Source organism: Panthera leo, chromosome B2 (genome assembly GCF_018350215.1).
Source record: "Panthera leo isolate Ple1 chromosome B2, P.leo_Ple1_pat1.1, whole genome shotgun sequence".
Taxonomy (NCBI): Eukaryota; Metazoa; Chordata; class Mammalia; order Carnivora; family Felidae; genus Panthera; species Panthera leo.
The window spans coordinates 45,541,626-45,563,307 of record NC_056683.1 but is presented as its reverse complement, the minus strand read 5'-3'; the positions used below and the strand labels follow the sequence as shown (position 1 = coordinate 45,563,307).

At 38.0% G+C, this 21,682-nt stretch overlaps 1 long non-coding RNA gene across 2 annotated transcripts; it reads left to right on the top strand.

The window, feature by feature from the left end:
- The first annotated feature begins 1,058 nt into the window (after positions 1-1,058).
- LOC122219035 lies at positions 1,059-21,186 on the top strand. Of its 2 annotated transcripts, none has more exons than XR_006202227.1 (3): positions 1,059-1,135; positions 2,497-2,685; positions 20,785-21,186. It is a non-coding gene; the product is annotated as an uncharacterized LOC122219035 (long non-coding RNA). The 2 variants fall into 2 exon arrangements; XR_006202226.1 differs by having other exon boundaries at positions 1,068-1,286.
- Positions 21,187-21,682: the final 496 nt, after the last annotated feature.

The window sequence follows — 21,682 nt, the reverse complement described above, 5'->3', positions numbered from 1 at the left end:
GAACTCTACTTGTATTACTAATATTCATGAAGTAGAATACAAAATCTCGATTCATCTTTATGCAAATAACCCCTCCAATAATCTGTATATTGTTTATGTTTTCTTTAAAGAAATTAAGTGAAGCTAAAATCAACTATACATTGTTGTGTTTCTCACCCCCATAGTCTTACACAAGTATATACCAACATCATGATTAAATGGACACGAATTATAGAGATGAAATTCATTTAGCATAGATTAATTTCCAGAGGACCACTGTGGTTTCGACATCACTTTGTCATGTAAAGAGGATGCCAGTTTTACTGGTGCTGTCAATGACAAATCCATGCTCTGTATCCCTTTTCTTCATGTTTTAAATGGCCCGGAACAGAGTAGGATCCAATTTTTTATGGCACCCTCTTCTCAAGGCCTCCTGTCTCTAAAATGTTCATTATTTGAAGTTTTGAACCCTTCTTAATTTCAAAGATGGCATGCACTCTTGCCCAAAAACTACCTGAAATTTCCTTTCTGTCCGTAATTTACATGAGATCCTCAAAGAAGTGAGTTACTCCCATAAGACTGAGAACCATGGACTCATCCCCCCAGGTGGATAGACTAAAACTGTACTGCGATGGTTGAAAACAAATCCATTCCTCAGATCCTACCATCCTTGGCTTTTCTCTCTTATACATCATAATTCACCCTTCTCCTGCTCATATTCACCCCTCATTTGTGCATCTGAGCCTAACGGCATGATTCTTCCCATGCTTTAACTATAAAAGACAGAAACACACACACACTCTCCAAACAAGCTTGGAAATGAATACAAAAAGAGAAGCTGAAGTAAAGGAGGGCTAAGGTATCTGTAAGGATGTTTGGTATATATTTATTTGGAGTGGTTTTCCTCCTTCCTGCATTTATGATTTTCTCATTGCCTCAAAAACCCTTTTATCATGATGTGCCTACATAGTACTGTCTTAAAGTCTATCCAGCTTATGGTTTGGTAAGTTTATTGGATGTACAGACTGATATTTTTCCCTAACCTCTAAGAGATTTTAATTTTTGCCTTTCATTTTCTTAGGGCCCCTGCTCTTTGGGCACCAGCCAACTGTTGATCCCCGTTGAATCTCCGGGGCTTTTTTCACTTCAGCCTGATGTGAGTGCTACTGGGTTCTCTGTTTTCACCATCCCCAGCAATGATCTTCTGCTCCCACAAGCCCAGATTCCCAGCCTTTAGTCCACAACCGAAATTGGCAAATGTCTTCAAAAGGAAAAACAGCTGCGGGTCCTGAGTTCAACTATGAAAGGTCTCCCCTCTCTGGAATTTTAGTACCTCTTGTCCTCCTTGCTTCTGCAACATCTGATATTTTTTAAAGTTTTGTAATTTATTTTGGTTTTGTAAGGTATTTTTTGCCCAAAGGAAGAATTGAAATGCCACCAATTACTCCATCCTACTCGAAATAGACATCCCCAAAACCACACAGATTGTGACTAGCAATATCTAAAAGGCCCGAATTGACTCTAATTCTCATTCCACATCGCAATTTTCAATACTTTCAGAGAGTGGACATTCTTTAAACACACAAAGTCACCTAGAAGGGCAAATAAAATATAATCTATAACTTTGTAAATAAATTTGACTAAATAACTTTTTTTTTTAGCATTGAGCTCAGCTAACATTAAAGGAACCTAAAGAGAGTATATTAAACAGAAGTATAAATAAGAAAAAAATGTAGGACAAATATTAGAGGAGAAAAGGGCATCTCTCATCAACTACAAAGCAGAAAAAAAGTCTGGTCACACACACATGTACATACACACACACACACACACACACACGAATATTAAGAATGACAGAAGATATAGGAAATTTCTTCAAAGGGAGAAAATAGTTTTGCTTTACTTCCTTCATAATTATTTCTAAAGCCTGGCTCTTAGCAAAAAGTGACAAGGTCCAGCAAGAAATAAATATTTTAGTGTCCCTCCTTCATTGTCAACAGAGTGGTAACATTTCAGAATTGACCAAGAGAGGAGATGTTAAGTGCTCTGTGGACCTAGGGGCACCTGGTGGCTTAGTTGGTTAAGCAGTTAAACGTCTGACTTTGGCTCAGGTCATGATCTCATTGTTCCTGAGTTTGAGCCCCTTGTCAGACTCTCTTCTGTCAGCATGGAGCCCGCTTGGATCCTCTGTCCTTATCTCTCTCTGCCCCTCCTCTGCTCATGTGCGTGTGCGTGCTCACTCTATCTCTCTCTCTCTCTCAAAAATAAGTAAACATTAAAAAAAATAATTGCTCTGTGGACTTCTAGAAATTATTCTCGAAGAGATGTTGTGGTACACAGCCTCCATGATGGCCCTCCAGTGATTTCTTCCTTTTGATATTCATGCCTAATATAATCCCTTCCCACAGAGGGCTTTACCTGAGTTAACAACAGCAGAAATAAAGGACTGTGACTTTCAAGCCTGGGTTATAAGAGACTTTACACTTTCCTCTTATTCTCTTTTGGATTGACATCTAGGGACAGTTATCTGTCACGTCACAAGAATACTCAAGCCGCCCTGTTGAAGGGTCCCTGTGGTGAGAAAATGAGGCCTCCTGCCAAATGCCAGTACCAAATAATGGCCAATGGGCAACCTTGAAAGTAGACCCTCTAGCGTCAACCAAGCCTTCTGTGACTGCAGCCCTGACTGACTTCTTAACTGCCACAGTGAGTGACATCAGGGCAGAACCACCCAGTTTTAGGATTCCTGATCTACAGAAACTATGAGATAATGTTTATTGTTATACCACTATTTGGGGGTAGCAATTTGTTACACAGCAAGAGATAACTGATACAGATGCCGTGATATTGCAGAATTCAGGAGAGGAAGGTAAAAGGTAAAGTAAGTAAATAGAACTCCTGAGGCTGAATCTCTCAGTTAAACATTACTTTCAACATCCCTCATTAGTGGTCCTACCATTTGTGTTATGGACAGCTGAGTATTATTTAAGAGCAGTCCCTTGAGCAAATCCATTAGATATGATAGTCTCCTTTTTCAACCTTTACCATTTTTTTCCTGTTCTACTTTCCATATTTTCCCCAGCTTTTGGAACCACACCTGACTCTTCTCATCTCCTCTCCAAACTCAATAAACCTTATGTTATAAAATGACTGTTTGTGTCCTCCCAAAACTCATACATTGAAACCCTAACTCTCAATGTGATGGTATTTGGAGGTAGAGTCTTTGAGAGGTAATTAGGTTTGGATGAGGTCACAAAAGCTTCCATTATGGAATTAGTATCCCTATAAGAAGAGAAAGAGACACAGAGCTTGCTCTCTCCACATGCATACAAAGAGATCATGTGAGCTCACAGCAAGAAGGCACTGTAGGTGAGCCAGGAAGAGGGCCCTCATCAAGAAGTGAATCTGCCATCACCTTGATCTTGAACTTTTTAACTTCCAGAACTGTGACAAATGTCTGTTGTTCAAGCCATCTGGTCCATGGCCTTTTGTTACGGCAGCCTAAGCTAAGATACCTTATCACTAAGAACCAATCTCATCCCTTGTGAGAGAGCTGCATATTAGAATAAAAGCTGTAGTGCCAATCGATTAGTACATATATAATAGGTTATTATGAAAATAAGGAACCTAACCAAGCAAATGCAGAGGATGAACAAAAATTGACACTCAAATGTCTAAATCATCATGATTGTAAAACATATCATTTCTCATGTTGGTTTCTCATGCATCCATTTAGATTAACATCAATTTTAGAACTTAATTTTGAGTGCTTTCCTCTCTCCATCACTCTGTGTATTTTTTTTTTTTTTTTTTTTTTTTTTTTGCAGAGGCTATGGGTAATTTTAATATCCACTCTGTGAAAGACAGTCAGCTATCTGTGTGTGTTTACTAAATGTGCTATTGGACAAAAATCATTAAGTTATCTTAACTACTGAAGAAATTCCTGAAGTAAAGTTATAAAAAGTCAGAGTAATAGGCAGCCACTTGACCTGCTCCAGAACATTAAAAGGAAGTTCACTTCTTTTTCATTTTCCCCACTCCCCTCTGACCCAAAACCTTCCTCTCTGTTAGAGTACGGCAAGGAGGTTATACACATATGGAAAGAGCTAAACAGGAACACAGAGCATTTACTCAAACTTCTAGGAGGACAGTTGCATAACCAATTGTCTCAATAATCCCTAAGTGAGGTGAGGAGACATAAGGGGGATCAAGGTGATATCTAGAGGGTGAAACTGAGAACTCAAATGAAACTTAGTGTTTTTTTATTTTTTTAAATTATTTTCATCTCCTTGGCTAAAAGCTTTATGATGTAAGTTAATATTAATGATATGTCCTTGAACTACACAATAGCTTTGCCATAACATTGCTGAGCACTATTTTACGAAAATAAACACTGAATTATAGAGGTTTATTTAGGGATGAGAGGAGAGAGAAATGTAAATGAGGGTGCCTAATTTTTAGGATAGATTTTCCACCAGAAAAAAATCCACCATTTAGTTTTTCACTGAAATTTGCTTACGGATATTACTAGGCTAAATGACAGCTGATAAAATTTTACTGATTCTAAGAAGATTCTTCTACCTGTCCCAAAAGATAACCGCAAGGCATAGTTCACGATAGAGCTTCTGTTCCTTTGATTTAAAAGAGAATTTAAATCCCTATTAAAATGCAAACACCCAGGAATAAATTAACAAAAAGCATTGACTAATGAGTATATATCTCACATGTTGAATTTGATCCTTAATCTGTCCTCCTTAATAATCAAATTATAGAAGAAATAGTGATCAATTCTAAGGCATTCTCAGGAAATGCTCTTATAGATACATTCCAATTAAGAGATAACTAAACGGTTGCTAGTTAAAATTATACAATGCCAATGAGTTTTTCCTATTAACAGAAGCAAAGTCTTCAGCCAAAGGACAAACCACTGATTTGGTATTTTATTCACCAGCAAACTTTATGAGCAGAGACTTTCCTATAGTCCCTGAAATAGGTAACCACCTATGCTCTATTACAGTGTAGAAAAGCATGAACACATTGGACTTCTGAAGGAAGGGAGCTAAAACCATCAAGAGAAGAGAATTTAGCTGTCCTTGATTCTGCCAAGAAAAGTAGCAGCAAAAAAAAGATAAACAAGAGTCTCAAAAAAAAAAAAAAAATGAGAATCAGTGGTGGGTGTTTTTTTTTGTTTTTGTTTTTGTTTTTTTTTTTGTCTCTTTTCCTCTGTTGTATATATGCATTTCTCCAGGCCCTCTCCCAGACCCCATATTCCTTGACTTGGGGTTCTGTCCGTGAAATCCTCCCCAGTCTCTTAGATGATCTATGACTCCAAAATCATTATCATCAGTCAGGATCTTTCTTCTGAGTCCAGAAACTACATATCCAATCACCTACTCTCCATGACCACATGAGATCCCTAAAGGGAATGCAAACCTACCAAGCCCAAAGGTGACGTTATCTTCTTTCCTCCAAAACTGCTTATTACCCAGGGTCGCCCCATTCCAGCAAATGAGAAAACTATACGTCTGGTTTATAAGGTGGAACCATAGGATTCAACCTCGAAATGGATTGTTGCACTCCTCACCAAAATAGTTCTCTTCCATTACTTCTGATTTTTTTATCTTAAATATTTCTACGCCACCCTCCTCCTTCCATCTCCAAAACTTTCACCATCCTGGTCCAAGCTAGTGTCATCTCCTGCTGGGTTATCACACTAGCCTGACAAGAGCTCTCTCCCACTTTTGCTCTCAGCAATGCATTCTCCAGAGGAAGTGCAAAAAGATCTTTTTTTAAATGAAGATCTTATTATCCATCCCCCACAAATCCTTACAAAGACTTTCACTGCTGTATATAACATAGGCAAAACTATTTAAATGCCTGAAAAGCTTTGTTTTTTTCTCACCTCTGCTTCCTCCTAGGCCTCATTTCCTTCTTCTGGACCCTGTAATGCCATGAGTCTCACACATCAAGTCTTTTCAACATGGCCTGCCTTCCATTAGTCTGCAATGTTTTCCTCACAACCCCTTTGCCCAGACAACTCTAATTCACCCTTCCCATCTCAAGGTCTCAAATCAAATAACCCTTCTTCAGGGACATCTGTTCTGACTCCTCATGTTATATAAATTCCCTAATCCATTATCCTGTTGTTGTTTTTAATCATAGTGCTTATCATACTTCTATTTCACACAATTGTTAGATTATTTACTTAGTATCTGTTTGCCCACCCATTTTTCATACTACTAGCTCATGAGGGCAGGGGTCATATCTGCTTTGAAGACCTCATTCCTGGCACATAGCTGGTTGTATGAATGAGGGAATAAGCAAAAAACAGGAGAAAAAGTGACAGCCTACAGGAAAGTCAAACTTTATGCATTTCACAACATTAAGATTTAATTCTGTTAACAGCCATATGACTACCCTCTAGGTTACATTACAGGTTGGATGCATTCTAGAAAATAATATGAACTCAGAGGGAAGGAGTTAAGAGAAGGAGAAATATGAGCAAGATCTTTTTAAACATTTGGAAGAATTTCATAAGTTTCCCAATGATTCAAAGTGATTGCTAGAATCACCTTTGAAAAGTGAGTATCATTAACTGACAACTTCATCTTGAATTTAGAGCCAATATAAGGTCAGTTTTATTACGTTGAATTGGACATCCACTTACATGGCATTTGTATATAAAGTTTTGTTTATTATTTCCCTTGACCATCATTTTTCATTCAGGGAAGAACTCATTTTCTCTTCTTCATTTCAGCATTTACTACAATTTACATGTGATTTTTCTTCCATTTAAAACTACATTGAACAAACACAAGTATACTATTAATTCAGGTTATGAATCACTGGCTTCTCTGACCAGATCTAATTCTTAATGTTTTCAGTGACTTTTAAATAATGTCATTTTTCCCCCCTTTGGTATTTTTCTTTAAAGGAAGTTTTGGAGTTTTAATAAAATAACTGAATTTGAACATCTAAATGTGATTATAAATAATCAAATATATGAAATTGGACTTTATAATAGATTTTGTTTTTAAGCCCATTTCAATATTTATTTGAAGTCATTAGGAGGAGGTGCCTCATCTAAGTAACCACAAGGTAGTATAGAGATTTATGGCAAATGATAGAGAAGGGGTGATATGTACATATAAATCCTTCATATTCAAAGAAAACAGGCCACTGGATATTAGTATTTTCTTATCAGAGGGAAACTATATCACTTCATTAGAAAGGAAACAGTCAGGTAACAGTGTGACATAATTTTTTCCCTTCATTTCTACCTTGGACAATCTAAGAGAGGAAAATACATTAAAAGAAATTTTTTTTTCTCTAGGAATATGATTGAAACTCTGTGATGTATTGTTTTCTTTCGTTTCTGCAAAACTCTATAATATGATGGAGCTCAGCACATATCTAAAATAGACTTTTTTCTATTAAGTTACTATTCAGTATAAGTTTTATTCAGTATAAGATTTACATTGTACCAAACAGTTAAGGAAAGACTTCAGAGCTGTTGAGGACTTAGGAAATCTGGCTGCATTCCTATATTATAATTCCATAGGATTACTTGTTTTTTTTTTCTTTCCCCAGAAAATTTGAGTGAATTTCTGCCCCTTCCCACAAGTGAATCCATATAAAAAATACTGGCAGAAATTGAAAAATTAGAAAAATTTATCTTAGAATAAAAGTCCATTTCAATGTTTGTTGCCAGTATCTTCTTTTTGGTGAAAGTATGTTCCAAATTTATGTTGCACGAAACCAGAAAATATTTCCCCTCTTTCCATATACACCTGCTCTAGATGAAATTGTGCCCTCCAGAATTCATATCTGGAAGCTCTAAACCCCAGTGTAACTAACTGGAGATAGGGCCTATAAGGAGGTAATTAAGGTTAAATGAGCTCACAAGAGTGATTGTGATCTGGTAACAGAGAACTTGTTCATTCTCTCTCTGCCTTATGAGGACACAACCAGAAGGCAGCCATTTGCAAGCTAGAAAAAACTCCCCTTTTCAGAAACTGACCCAGCTGGACCTTGATCTGGGACTTCTAGCCTCCGGACCCATTAGACAATTCGTTTCCTGTAACTAAACCATGAAGTCTATGGTATTCTATTATGGCAATCCAAAAAGACAAAGACAATGCCTCATCCTAGGATCTTCGGACTTCTACTCTTAAAATCACAAGTATGAATATGTGACATATTCTTCCATGTTTAGGTAATGAGTATTGCAGTGTAAAAAAGAAAAAGAAAAGGGGCACCTGGATGGCTCAGTCAGTTAAGCGTCCAACGTCAGCTCAAGTCATGATCTCATGGTCTGTGAGTTCGAGCCCTGCATTGGGCTCTATGCTGACAGTTCAGAGCCTGCAGCCTACTTCAGATTCTGTGTCTCCCTCTCTCTCTGCCCCTCCCTGCTCTCTCTCTCTCTCTCTCTCTCTCAAAAATAAACACTTAAAAATTTTTAAAAAAAGAAAAGGAAGAAAAAATTATCTTTCTTAAACACATGAGATGTTGCCTAGGTGGCTCATTTGGTTGAGTACCCAACTCTTGATTTCAGCTCAGGTCATGATCCCAGGATCCTGGGATCAAGCCCCACATCAGGCTCTGCATTGAGCTTGGAGACTGCTTAAGATTCTCTCTCTCTCTCTCTCTCTCTCTCTCTCTCTCTCTCCACTTGTATTCTCTCTCTTTCTCTCTCTCTCTCTAAAAAAAAAAGTAAATAAGTAACTAAAAATAAATCTTAAAAAAAAATAAACACATGAGTCTGGGTGGCTCAGTCGGTTAAGCATATGACTTAGGCTCAGGTCATGTTCTCATGGTTTGTGGGTTCGAGCTCCATATTGGGCTCTGTGCTGACAGCTCAGCACCTGGAGCCTGCTTCGGATTCTGTGTGTGTGTGTGTGTGTGTGTGTGTGTCTCTCTCTCTGCCCCTCCCCTGCTCACACTCTGTCTCTGTCTCTCAAAAATAACAAATAAATATTAAAAAAAATTTTAAATAGACTAAGAAAAAAGAGAAAAGACTCAAATAATAAAATTCAGAAATGAACGAAGAGACATTATCACTGACGTCACAGAAACAACAGAGGACAAATTACTATGAATAATTATATACCAACAAACTGGATAATGAAGAAAAGATGGATAAATCTCTAAAAATATATAACATACCAAAATTGAATCATAAAGATTTTTTTTTAATCTAAACAAACTGATAACTAGTAGGAGATTGAATCAATAATCTAACAAAGCAACATCCACTGGGGCGCCTGGGTGGCTCAGTCGGTTGAGCGTCTGACTTGACTTCAGCTCAGGTCATGATCTCACGGTTCGTTGGTTCAAGCCCCGATTCAGGCTCTGTGCTGACAGCTCAGAGCCTGGAGCCTGCTTCAGATTCTGTGTCTTCCTCTCTCTCTGCCCCTCCTCTAGTTGTGCTCTGTCTCTCTCTGTCTCTCAAAAATAAATAAATGTAAAAACAAAAAAACAAAAACAAAAAAACAAAAAAACAAAGCAACGTCCAGGACTACACAACTTCACTGAATATGTCTACCAAACATTTAAGGAAGCATTAACACCAAGATTTCTCAAACTTTTCTCAAAAACTTGAAGAGGAGGAAACATTTCCAAATTCATTCTATGAGGCCATAATTACCCCTAATGTTAAAATTAGACAAAGATACTATAAGAAAAGAAAACTATGTACCCTTATCCCAATAAATGTTGATGAAAAACATCCACAAAATACTAGCAAACCAAATCCAGCAAAATTAAGATTATATACTATGACTAAGTGGGATTTACTTCTGGAATGCCAGAATGTTTCAATATGCAAAAATCAATCAATGCTACATACCACATTAAAAGATAAAACCACATAATCATTTCAATTAATGCATAAAAGTCATTTGACAAAATTCAACACTTTTTCATGATAAAAACACTCAGCATACTAAGAATAGAAGGAAATTACATCGTGCCAAAAGCGATCTATGAAAAACTTCCAGGTAACATTACACCCAATGGTGAAAACCTGAGTTTTTTCTCTAAGTTCAGTAACAAGATAATAATGTGCACCCTTCCCACTTCCATTTAACTTAATACTGAAAAACCTAGCTAGAGAAAATAGGTAAGGAAAAAAAAAAAACTTAAAACATCAACATTGAAAGAAAGAAGTAAAAATATTTCTGTTCACAAATGACATGTTTATAAATAAACTTAACCAAGGATATGAAAGACTTGTAACTGAAAACTACAAAACATGCCTGAAGGTACAGAAGACATCAATCAATGGACACATGTCTCGTGTTCATTAATTGAAAGACATACTATTGTTAAAATGTTCATACTACTCAAAGTGATTCACAGATTCAATTCAATTCATATCAAAATCCCAGTGGTATTGTTTTCAGAAATAGAAAAAGTGTCCTAAAATCCACATGGAATGTCAGAGACTTTAATCAAAACAATCTTGAGAAAGAAAAACAAAGCTAGAGGCCTCACATATCCTAAATCCAAAACATATTACAAAGCTATAGCAATGGAAACAGTCCAGTACTGGCAAATAGACCAAAATACAAAAATGAACTCAAAATGGATTGAAGATATAAACATAAAACCTGAAACTATAAAACTCCTAGAAGAAAACACAGGGTAAAAAAATTCATGACATAGCATTTAGCATTGTTTCCTTACAGAAAACACCAACGTGCAACAAAATAAAAATAGAAAAATGGGACTATTCTCAAACTTAAAAGCTTCTGCATAGCAAAGGTAACAATCAACAGAGTAAAAAGGCGACAACAATGTGCATATAATTAACCATACTGTACACTTAAAAATGGTGAAGATGGTAAATTTTATCTTATGCTTTTTAAGCCCAGTAAAAAATAAATAATGAAAAAGCATGGAAGCATAAATATATATTGATAATATTTACTTCTTTAGAAGTGAGTTTATAGGATGCAGCTTAAATTGTTTTGCATGCAAACTGGCTTCCTGAAAAGGAGTCAATGAAACAGGAATACTAATATTTTTGAGCAGGCACTGTAGAGATTTATCTCATTCTTTACCAATGGAGGCAACCATAAAAAATAAAACACCAAGCATAAGTTGTGGGCTTTGTAGCTCAAGATGTCCAATAAAAATATATTCTAGCAACTTTTAGACAGGTAAAGCTAGAATTTAGGTCAGGGTCAGAGATCACCCATATATAGTGGTGAAAGGAAAGCTCTAAGAGTGACGGATATAAATAGAGAAGAGCAGAGAGCCAAGGAACCAGACTTGGGAGACATTCAAAACACGTGGCTCAAATAAAACAAGAACTAGAGCCAGAGAAAGAAAGTTTAAAAGGTCACAGAGGATATTCAGTCACAGACTTCTAGCCTGAGCAAAGATGGTGAATATATTCCAAGTATCACCAAAAAAAAGACTTATTTTTCGACTAAAACAAGTGGTTTTGGTCTCTTGTCATTTCAGTTTAAAATAAGAGTCAATTCTCTTATGACATCTTTTATTCTGGATTTTATAAGGCACCGTTGATGTTCCGCAAATAATACCCTAGGAAAAGAAAACAAAACAAAATCTAAATCCAATTCTAAAGCGCAGCTTGATGCAAGTGTTGGAGAATTTGAAAAAAAAAAAAAAAAAGCAATTAAAAGGAACTGATTACTAAAAATCACACAAAACCCGAAACACAGGAAAAGGGAAATGTATTTGGAAACTGGAAGAGACACTCATGCTTTAGAAAAATTGAATAAAGAGGCGATTTCCATCTAATTGTTGTATAGTCAATTTGCCAATGATGACAATTTGCATGTTTAACTGAAAAGAAAATAGCAAACATCTGAATGTAAATGAACATTTTTGGTTGTTTCTTTTAATGGGCAGGTGAAACAGTTACACAAAACCAAATATTGAACACAGAGAAAAGAACTATCAGCATTCAATTTATTGTTTAGCCAGTAATTGTGGTAGTTGCCCCTAAATATGTACATATATATACAAATACTTTGTAAAAAGCAATGCAAAGTGTGATGTGTTTGGGAGAGAATAAAAACTTAAGTTTATAGTTACAAGCTGTCTGACCATTTCGACTAAAGTTTAATTTTAACCAAAATTTTCCTATTCTCAGGGCGTAGTGAAGATAGAACTGATTGGAAAGTTCAGTGTTAAAGCCTTAATGCTAAGCTGTCAAGCCAAAGAACAAAACAAATAAACAAAACATGGAACTGAAGTAGGGACAAGAGACTCACCCTAAGTGGCTGAGGCTGGCTTGAGAGTGGATAATCGGCCAAAAAGAAAAAGACGTAATTTAAATACAGGTTAAAATGTGTGTTACTCTGTCTCCCCAGGATCTCTGACCAGGTCGTGCACTGTAAGTGGAATGTGTGCTGCTTCTGCCAAGTGGGGACTCAGGGAGGGAAAAATGCCTTTATTGAGATATGGAGATACAAACATCAGATGGGTAAAATGAACAGATACAACTGGGATTAAAGAATATGGATTTGGTCTCTGCTCCTTTGCAGAAGTTTGCACTCTTATCAACATTCATAGGTTGGGAAGCAGCAGCCCTTCCCCATGATGTGACAGAGGTTGGGGTCTAACCAACTTTATGGCGGCAGCCATGGAATATGGTGGACCAGGTGCACCATCTGCCCCTTCAGTAATCACGACTGTGGTAGCATCAGCCACATCTTTGGCACAATGAGGGGTCCCAGGCTTGTGGTTGCAGCCATCCAACGTGACATGTCCTGTGGCCTCAGCCACCTCAGCCTTCAACTGGGATTGCTGACCTTCAACATCAGATACAGCCGATTTTGATAGAATTTTGCAAGACGCGGACCAACAGGGAACCCATCTTGGAGAAGTAATTCCTTATCAGGAAGGAATCAGAGGGAAGGGGGATTCGATTCTGCAACTAAGAAACAAATGTCATTTGGGGGAAAACAAAACAAAACAAAACAAAAACCTATGCTTGGGAGCTATTTCTACAATGAGAAAAAGAGGAATTAAGTAACATGCAAGAGGATGACACAGCTTGTAAGTGATGAATCAGGATGTAAAGCCAGGTGGCCTGACTCTAGTATCTGATTTCCTTAATCATGGAATTGGGCAGCAAGTTCAGATGCACGGCTTGCCCTCTGGGCTTACCTCTGCCATGCCCTCACCGCACATTATTTTCTTATCTATTTTTCCTGCTAAAGAGGTAAGCTCAGGTCGAGTAATAAGTAACTCTTTTTTATTGTTGTTTGGTTTTGTTTTTTCAGTAGGTTACTTGTTTCAGCCCATTCTTTCCTCAGACTGCAGAGTTCTAAGATAATTTGTTCTATCCCCAACCATGTCCATTTTGGAGATAAGTAACTTCTATGTTCACGGTACAATTCTTAGCTAAACAACAGCCCTAATGCCCATACCTGTGGTATCAACCTCCAACTGGAAGAAAAACTGACTTCTGTCCAGTGCCTATATTATAGAAATATACTGTATTACGAAATCAAGGTCACTACTTTATTGTCATAGTTAATATGTCTCTGTATTTTTTTAAGTTTATTTATTTATTTTGAGAGAGACAGAGACAGCACGAGTGGGGGAGGGGCAGAGAGACAAGGAGAGAGTCCCAAACAGGCTCCACACTGTCAGCACAGAGCCGGATATGGGGCTTGAACTCACAGAACTGCAAGATCATGACCTGAGCCCAAACCAAGAGTCAGACGCTTAACTGACTGAGCCACCCAGGAGCCCCTGTCTCTGTATTTTTTTTGTCAATATATGAAATTTATTGTCACATTGGTTTCCATACAACACCCAGTGCTCATCCCAAAAGGTGCCCTCCTCAATACCCATCACCCACCCTCCCCTCCCTCCCACCCCCCATCAACCCTCAGTTTGTTCTCAGTTTTTAACAGTCTCTTATGCTTTGGCTCTCTCCCACTCTAACCTCTTTTTTTTTTTTTTTTTCCTTCCCCTCCCCCATGGGTTTCTGTCTCTGTATTTTTAAAAATCAATGATCTCTTTAAAGTTAACAAGTATATAGCAATTACTAGGTGCTAAGTTTCTGCTGACTTATATAGTCCACAACAACCACTCATATCCGGCACCATTATTAACACTCAATTTTAAAGAGAGAAAAATAGAGACAACGGGTTCAGTAGGCAGAGGTGGTATCTCAACCCAGATTGTCAACCCCCATCTATGCTCTCAACTCCCGCCCCAGGTAGGTACATTTCTCCACAATCCATAAATTCCAGCTGTCGAATGTACTGCGAGCCTCTTCAGAGAAGGGTCAGAGTGTATGTGCATAGAACAGTGGAATTTGAGTCTGAAGATAAAGTGCTCTGATGTGGAATAATTGTGTGAACTTGGATGTGTCACTTAGCGTCTCTGGGTTGATTATAATATATGAAGACGGCCAAGAGTCTTTCTTCAGTGTCTGTTTACAACATATGAGACCCTCTCCAGGAACCATGTAGCCCATTTGAGGCCCTCAGTACATTTAGTTTTTCCCAAGTCCAAAATTCTATGACACATTGAAATCTTTCCTTAGTCTCACAGACCAAAGAGTAGGAGGATAAAATAGACTTTAGCAAATACAAGTTGTGTCGTGAATACCTTTTGGGGGGTTCCTGGATCCAATTCCAACCTGTGTGTTGGCGGGGGGGCGGCGGGGGACCTGGCTCATCTCGCAGAACACCAAGCAATACTCAGACACCAGTAGGGAGTCCTGGAACTCAACTCCTTCCTGACCCTATCTACCTGGAGGTAGCGTCAGATCCCCCAGGTTGAGGGCTCGGTCCCACAAGACTGCCCTTCCTTCAAATACCAGTTGTCAGCCCAGGCTGTTACCTGTGCTTCGGACCCACCGGTTACAAATTAGTGGTTCCGAAGACTTCCTCCTGAGCTGGACTCCAACTCAGGATGCCATTTGCAAGCGCAGGTTGTTACCTGTACTTATCACTGACAGGCTATAAATTAGAGGTTCCCACAACCTCCTTTCTGGGTTTGATTAATTTGCTAGAGAAGGTCACTGAACTCAGAGAAACATTTTACCTACTAGAGCACCAGTTTGTTACAAAAGGATATAGATAGATATAGATATAGATACAGATACAGATACAGATACAGATACAGATACAGATATAGATATAGATATAGATATAGATATAGATATTGATATCTATAATTCAGGAAGAGCCAGACAGAAAAGATGGATAGGGCACTGTGTGGGAACAGGTGCTGGCATCAGTGACATCTCCAGACACATCACTCTCCCAACAAAAGCTGCAGCCAATCTTAAGGGTTAACCAGCCTCAAAGTAACAGACTCCTTGCTTGCTGACCTCAGGTCCTTGATCTGTAACCGAATCGATTTACTTTCTTTGAGATTTACAGACAACTGGCCTTGGGGAATGAAGGATCAGAACTCTCCCAGGCCACAGAGGCCAGCGAGTCTGTTTGAAACCACCTTGGCTTTCTTACTAGCCCAGCAATCTCTTAGTAAAACGTCTTTCTTTTTTAAGGTCACCCAGATAACTTTACTGACCTCCCTTTGTGCATCTGTAGACCTTGCCGTCTTTTGCGCAAAGGACAAAGTATCCCCGCCCAACTGTCCCTGGGTACCAAGGAACCAGATTCCTTTGCACAAGTCCGCACCCCAAGCACCAGGGAACTAGAACTTCTTGCACAACCTCCCAGCACCCAGATAATTCTGTAGCTGGCATCAGCCAGTCTGCACGCGATCAAGAAACGTCGTAGACTACTGTACTCTCTTACCTGAGTAAACCCCTTTAAAAATCTCTGCGCCAGGGGCTGCCTGCGTGGCTCAGTTGGTTAAGCGTCGACTCTTGATTTCAGCTCAGGTCATGATCTCACGTGCATAAGATCGACCCCCATGTAGAGCTCTGCGCTGACAGTGCAGACAGAGCCTACGTGGGATTCTCTCTCTTGCTCTCTCTCTCTGCCCCTACCCTGCGCTCACTTTCTCTCTCAACGTAAATAAATAAAAAGAATAAATAAAATAAAAATCTCTGCACCAGGCAGAAACCTCAGTGTTGGGCTTTGGACAAGAGTCCACCTTCTCCCCAGGTGGGTGGGTCTCCTGAATAAAGCTCCTATTCCTTTCCAATCAAAACCAGTCTCTTGAGGATTGGCCTTGCCAGTGACAGTCAATTGAACTTGGATTTGAGTGGCAGCAACGCCTCTGTGTGTTCACCAACATGGAAAATCTCAGAACACTGTCCTTCAGTTTTTATGAAACGTCATTGAATAGGCACAGTTGATTAAATCAGTGGTCAGTGATTTTTTTTTTTTTTTTCCTCCAATTCCTACCCCTTCTGGGAGGTCAGGAAGTGGAACTGAATGTTCCAATCCTCTTATCAAAGGATTGGTTCCTCCAGTGACCAGTCCCCATCCTCAGGTGACCTAGGGGCATTCCAAAAGTCAGGACATTAGACATTAAAATAACAAGAGCCACCACACCTGTAACACTCCCATTACTTAGGAAATTCCAAGGGGTTTAGGAGCTCTGTCCCAGAAAGGGGACAAAGATCAACTACATATCTCTTATAATTCATCATAATATCATGATTTAAAAAAAAGAGCATACAGTACTAACAAAGAATATGTCAACCCAAACTTTTAGTATGCTTGAAGCCAGGGGTTTCTTTTTATCATTGCCTTCTCACTGCCAGAGATGATGCCATGAGCATTGTAGATGATCGGTAAATATTTCTTGAATGAATGAACAAAAGGTAAAAATGGGATTGTTTTTGATTGTTTCTAACAATTATGACTTTGCAGCATGTGGCCAATTGGAAGAACATTTTTAATAACAAAGACTCATAAAAAAATAGAAGAACAACAGAAAAAGTAGGATAGGATGTTAAAGAACATACATCAGACAAATTCTATTGCATTTTTTCTAATAAGTATAAAAATGAGCTTTTTCTTGTAAATGTACATTCCCTTCATTTTATTTAAGGAGAGTAGAACATGCAACCACAAATATGACACTTTGGCATATTGATATTTTAAATTAAGTTACTTGAGAAATGGACAGGGCGAGAAGGACACTCTAACCCTCCTTTGTCCCCCTGAGAGCAGGTACTAACTCCCATGTGCAAGGTAGCCTCTGTATTTAGGAGGAAATGGGACATCTTGATCATAAGGAATTTAGGTCCCAGAAGACTGCATGAATTTGTTACCTCCTTACTAATTTACTAGCTCAAGCTCAAACTTCTTTGTCTCAATTCTTCACGAATTTGTTGTTCCTTTATCTAACTATAAAAAAGTATAAAACTGCCTGTTTTGGTCACTTTCTTGATTCTCATCATTTTAATTAGGCTACTGTATGTACAGAATTAATTTTTTTTCTTCTGTTAATTGGTCCATGTCAATTTAATTATTAGACCAGGCAAAGAACCTAAAAGAGAAGGGGAAAGCTTTCCTCCTTTATGTTATAAAATAGCTAACATGAAAAGTTAACAAAATTTTACTTTTAGAATTAGTTTCCATTCCCTTGGATATAAGCATGCTCATATGCAATGAAAAGTGGCCAAAGTAACTGATGTAGGCTAAGGCAGAAACCATTGAGGGCCAAGTTACAGAGAAAGTTCCAAGCCTCAATAATCTCTTCATTGATCTGTAGATGAGATGGTGATCATTACAAAATTGCCTAACATTCCAAAAAGTGGGCCTCGTTTGTGATATCAAGTAATACATGGATTATAACAAGATCTTTCTGAAAAAGTAATTATGAGATTTTCACAAGCTAATCCATGTAAAGTGCCAACCACAGTAGGAACTCAATGAAAATTAGCTACGGCAACAATGAGTTATCTGTTGGGTGACCAGGACAAGGGAGAACTATATGGGATGCCACCCATGAGAAAAATCTGCCCCCAAACAGTTAACTTGGCTCAATGTCATGGTTCTTCATCTGCAAAGACTATTTGGTGGTAAAAATAAATTCTAGAAAATGGACTTCCCAAGACATAGCATGCCAACTTACTGACCGTTTCAGAATTTGACATGTTATCGGAGAAACATGTTAACAAAATAGAGCAAACTAAGCAAGAAAAAAATGAAATACATTTCTTTTTGTCATATGCAATGGATTTCTTGCCCTGAGATGGGGGATGGTGAAGCAAGCAATAAAAATGAAGATCTCTCATGCTCAAATTTTGAATGGGGAATAATGTTTCCCAGACAGGGCATTGGGAAATGACCGTGTCTGTCATGCTGTTTCCTCTCCCTCCATGACAATAGTAAAAGCAGGAGGCTTTAGAGTTCTGGCTTGAAATGCTTTCTCTATATTGTACCAGCTGCATGACTTTCAGAGTTAGTTATAATGCATATATGCTTTAAAAGATTACAACTATAATTAGAAATGCTGTAGTTGAAGTGCCTAATAGGTACGTGATTTGGGGACAGTCACATTACCTCTCTGGCCTCGGTTTTTGCATACAACAGATGAAGTCTCTAGTCAATCACATAGAGTGTTTGTCCTCAGGAAAGTTCAAAGGATAAAAATCAGGTGAAACAACTACTATGTCGTTCACTATTCAAGAGGCATTTATATATTTTTCAAGGACTAAGAAATATGAATTCCAATCCTGAACTTCCTTTCCCATAGGGTTCCTAATTTTTTCCCATAAAATGACAATGTGTGTCCATGAATGCACATGACTTACACATGCATAAACCAGTGTATACTTGTAAGTGTAATGTGAATACTACCTCAATAAGTGAGAATAATTGGGGCATTCAATACTTAAGGGAATTCCTTGGGATTTTAACCTGAGGGACAATAACATGACAGCAGATATATACCAGTATGGCTACTGATATTTGGAAATTTAGAGTAAATCTCAATCTTTACTCAGTAAAGTAAGGTATAAAATTGGCACACATTAAAAAGGGTCCAATGTATTAGTAGTTCTTCTATTTGTGATTTGATAAGAAGATAAATAAAAGATAATTAGATTTTTAAAAGGCAAATATGACCCACAGTTACTTGACTTTCTCTGATTCAAACACTAGTTCAAGTCTGCTCTTTAGTATTTCCTTTTTCACAAATGTTCAGGAAATTTTCACCACATTTTTTCATTTGTGTTGGATCCTATGATTTAATGTCATGGATAAACTCAGGACATGCTGTAGTGTCCCAGCCTCCCTCTGTGAAAACCAGTTACTTCTTAGGGAAATTTTACTTATATTCAATCAAAACCATCAATATAAAACTAAGTTTGCATTTTAGTGACTAAATTAGAAAGTATTTCAAGAATGGCTGTTGATAATAGCCACCCCAAGTGAATACAATGATTCAATCAGCAATAATGTCAAAAACAATTACATTTTAAAATGCTGGATTCTAGTTTATATGCTGGATTCCAGCACATTATGCTATCGAACATCTATTTAGCTCATTATCCTCTGTCTGAGGATAGGCGCTTGTCTTATTATTCTTTGTTATCATATTGCTGCATTTGAAGCAGCTTACATAGCACCTAGCAACAGTATAAGCATTCAGACAAAAAAAAAAAAAAGTCCTGAAATTTTACTTGAATGATCAAATCCAGTGATATGGATTTTATCTTCTAAATCATGACCGCCTAAGAGAAATGCTAAGTTATTCCATGCTTCAGTAAGAAACACAGTGACACCATCTCCCAAAGATGAAAAGCCATTTTACTTTTTAAAACCCTTGAGACTGTCTACATACTGCTTGGGAAAACATCTCGTGATATTTGCTCTGGTGAACTATGCTTGAACTCAACTTTAAAAACAATTATGTAGCAATTATGTATAGGGAAACATCATGTATACATTGACATGAAGCCACAGTGTTTTTAAAAGTGTCCATGGAGAACCCCTTATAAAGCAGAAGTTTTAAGGATCTTCAGGGCTCCTTTCTGGCAGCTGGAGTGCTGTTTTTAGAAGGTGGTGGTGATTCTGACAGTTTGCCACTGCCAGCTTTCCATACTGAGGACAAGGTTAAATGAAAGACTAAGGAGGGGGGCGCCTGGGTGGCTCAGTCGGTTGAGAGACGGACTTTGGCTCAGGTCATGATCTCACGATTTGTGAGTTCAAGCCTGGCATTGAGCTCTGTGCTGACAGCTTAGAGCCTGGAGCCTGCTTCTGATTCTGTGTCTCCCTCTCTCTCTGCCCCTCCCTCACTCATGCTCTGTCTCTCTCTGTCTCAGAAATAAATAAACATTTAAAAGAAAGAAAGAAAGAAAAGAAAGAAAGAAAGAAAGAAAGAAAGAAAGAAAGAAAGAAAGAAAGAAAGAAAGACTAAGAAGGAAAAAAGTAGGTCCAAAAGAGAAACATAGAAACAAAAGAGAAACATAGAAAACTTAGGCAACTGGGACACCTGCGATGGTTCCATTGAGCGTCCAACTTCAGCTCAGGTCATGATCTTACTGTCCATGAATTCAAGCCCCATGTCGGGCTCTGTGCTGACAGCTCAGAGCCTGGAGCCTGCTTCGGATTCTGTGTCTTTCTCTGTCTGCCCCTCCCCTGCTCGCTCTCTCTCTCTCTCTCTCTCTCTCAAAAATAAAAACATTTAAAAAAATTTTAAAAGAAAACTTAGGTGAGTATTTAGAGAGAATAGTACTTAATAGACAGACTTCTAAATCAGTAACCAGTCTTGTGATCAGGCTGTAACACTTACTAGATTGGCAATGTTAAGGCATCTATTTATATTCTATAAAATTTAGTCAACTTATAAGTAACACAGATTATTGTTAGATACAATCATATATGTGATAGATATGATAATCTATACCATATTTATTTACTCTGCATTTTTTTTCAGGTAAAAGGAAGAAAGGAACGTTGCTGTTAGTAATTCCAGGGAGAATTTTCTTGAATGACCATGCTTTCATGGGAAGCCTTTCATCATCTAAATTCTGATCTTCACTGTGTATAAACTGGGGTATAGAAAGCTGTGAAAGCTCTGTGAAAGCTCTCTGTCCTACATTTGGTCCTCTTCAAGATTTACCTCAGAGCCTGAATGAAAGCCCAGAATGCTTACCATCCCGATATATGGATGACAAAATACGGATATAAATGATGAATTAACTCACTGGATGGCAAAATCAACAGGCCAGAAAAATGGGCACCAAAGAGAGGTTGAAATCTAATAGGAATTGAGCAAAATATCTATATTTGTTTTCTATCAAAAACAAATAAATAAACTGCACACGTTCAAGAGAGAGGAGATGGGTTCACGTGAAATACCTGGGTGTGCGAAGTAACTATTAGCTCTCTCTATGGAGACATCACTAGTAATAACACATTAGTGAGGCCTGGAACCTCATCATCTTAGAATTGTTGTGATTGTTTTCTATGCCATGGAAGCCATTTATCCTGCCATATCTCCCCACTCCTACTTCTATTTCATGGATTAGCATGTGTGAGCATTTTAAGTACGGAAGAGGCTGCTTTAGATGCTTTTTCTCTTCTAAAATATCACCTAATCTGGAGGAGCAAGAACTTGGAAAAGTAAGTACCAGATAGAGTCAGAAAAACCCTTTTTCACATTCATGTATATACTTATATACACAGAGATTTGGGTTCTATATTTGCCAGCTTTGCACCTTAGCCAAATTATGGAACTTCTCTGAGCCTGAGTTTTCTCCTCTGTACAATGGAGGTGATGGTACCGATAGCCCATGGAATTTTGTGACTATTCTACTGATGTATTTCAAGTT